Source organism: Triticum urartu, chromosome 3 (assembly GCF_003073215.2).
Source record: "Triticum urartu cultivar G1812 chromosome 3, Tu2.1, whole genome shotgun sequence".
Classification (NCBI taxonomy): domain Eukaryota; kingdom Viridiplantae; phylum Streptophyta; class Magnoliopsida; order Poales; family Poaceae; genus Triticum; species Triticum urartu.
In genome coordinates, this window is record NC_053024.1 from 244,438,125 (window position 1) to 244,440,660 (window position 2,536).

The following is a 2,536-nucleotide window of genomic DNA, read 5'->3' on the forward strand; positions in this document are numbered from 1 at the left end:
AATGGAACTGGCACGCTTCACACTTGGTTACTTGTGCAGTTGCATCCTGGAGGGCTGTTGGCCAGAAGAAACCTTGCCGGAATGCTTTGCCGACAAGTGCTCTTGCGCCAATGTGGTGACCACATATGCCTCCGTGTATCTCGGCCAACAGCTTTTGTCCGTCTTCCCGGTGAATACACTTCAATTTCACACCGTTGAGTCTTCTTCTGTACAGTGTCTTGTCGACAAACTGGTACATACTTGACTGCCGGGCTACTCTTTCCGCTTCTTCTTGCTCTTCGGGAAGTTCTCCTGTCTGAAGGAAACGGACAATCTGCTGTGCCCATGTTGGAGCTTGTGGCTCGACAACAAGGACTAAAGGCAACTCTGCTGCTGCGGGAACATCCGCTTCTACGGCAAGAACCTGCGGCTCCGCCGGAGCTTGACGTTCCCCGACAAGCTTGCCGGGGCAAAACTTGTTGGGAGCTTCTGCTTCAACGGAACAAACCCTAGGGCTTGCCGGAGCATCTTGCTCCTCAGCGCTTTTGGTGTTGGTCTCAGCTGCTGCGGGAACATCCGCTTCTACGGCGAGAAGCTGTGTCTCTGCCGGAGCTTGACGTTCCCCGACAAGCTTGCCGGGAGCTTCTGCTTCAACGGAACAAACCCTAGGGCTTGCCGGAGCAGACTGCTCCTCAGCGCCTTCGATGTTGATCTTAGGGACCTTCTTGGCGGCGGCTTCAGGAAGCTCTGCCGGCAAATAGTCACCAGAAATCAACTTCCTTTTCTTGCTCTATCTAGTTGATGGTGTTACGGACGGTTGAGTCAGCTTGAGCACAAAGATTCCTGGTTCCACAGGTAGCTTAAGTGCGGCGCATTTTGACAGGCCATCAGCAATGGCGCTGTGAGCTCTTGGAACATGCTCCAGTTGTAGGCCGTCAAAGTGCTCTTCTAGCTTTCTCACTTCGTCAACGTAAGCTTCCATCAATGGACTCTGATAATTCTTGTTTACTTGGCGGACGACAAGCTGTGAGTCACCCCTGACAATGAGCTTCTTGATCCCAAGGTCTGCCGCGATCCTGAGACCGGCAAGCAATCCCTCATACTCTGCAGTATTGTTTGTTGCTTGCTCCTTGGGAAAGTGCATCTGGACTACGTACTTGAGGTGCTCTCCGGTGGGTGCGATAAGCAGCACACCAGCGCCGGCGCCTTGCAGCGAAAAGGCACCATCAAAGTACATCAGCCACTCTTTGCTTGCTTCCTTGTCGGGGATGCTTGTTTCTGGAATTTCTTCATCTGGTGTTGGCGTCCATTCCGCTATGAATTCTGCCAATGCTCTGCTCTGGATAGTTGAAGTGCTTTCAAACTTGAGGCCAAAGCTTGATAGTTCCAGTGCCCACTCAACAATCCTGCCCGTCGCTTCTGGATTCTGCAGTATCCTCTTCAGCGGAAAGCGAGTGACAACTGTGATCTCATGTGCTTGGAAGTAATGGCGCAGCTTTCTCGAGGCCATGAGAAGGCCGAAAAGCAATTTCTGCACACCAGAGTACCTTGACCTAGCCCCCTGCAGGAGGGAACTGACAAAGTAAACTGGGCGCTGCACCATTTTCTTCTGTGTCTCCTCGTGCGTCTGCGCAGATCCATCTTTGTCGGGATCAGAGCTTGCCGGGGAAGCCCCCTGCTTGTCGCTGGATGCGCTTGCCGCGGTTGCTGGCTCATCATCTGCCTCCCTCTCTGCTACTAACGCAGCACTGACCACTTGATTGGTTGCCGCTATGTACAGCAGCAACTTCTCTTGTGGCTTAGGTGCGACAAGTATTGGAGGGGAGGACAGGTATCTCTTCAGGTCTTGCAGCGCAGCCTCCGCTTCCAGAGTCCATTTCATTGGACCTGCCTTTTTCAATAATTTGAAAAACGGCAGGGCGCGCTCAGCAGACCGAGAGATAAACCTGCTGAGAGCAGCCACGCAACCGGCAAGTTTTTGTACATCCTTGACGCGCTTTGGTGCTTCAATCTGCTCAATGGCCTTGATCTTGTCGGGATTGGCTTCAATTCCCTGCTGAGACACGAAGAACCCGAGAAGCTTGCCGGAGGGAACTCCAAACACACACTTCTCTGGGTTGAGCTTGAGGCTGATCTCGCGCAGATTTGCAAAGGTCTCATCTAAATCTTCATCGTTGTCGCGGCCGCGGGGAGGCCTGTCTCCTTGCCGCAGCGCCCTTCCCGTCCGGCGCGCTTCTTGCCGGATCTCCAGCACCCCCTTGGGCCCTCTCCTTGTCGCGCCGCTCGTACTCAGCTTTTTGCTGCTGGACAAGCTTCTCGACTTTCTTGCAGCTCTGGAGGTCATGGCCCTTGGTGCGGTGAATCTTGCAATATTGGTTGTCGGAGCCGCCCTGCTTGTCGGCGGCCGCCACAGCCTGGCAGTTGGTGCATGCGGCAACCTCCTTGCCGGAGCTACTGACCTTGGCTCGCTTGGCGCCGCTGTCGCTGCCGGACTGCTCAACGACCAGCACCTCTTTGTTCTGCTTCTTCCTGTTGTTGCGCCGCCGGTTTTTCTTTG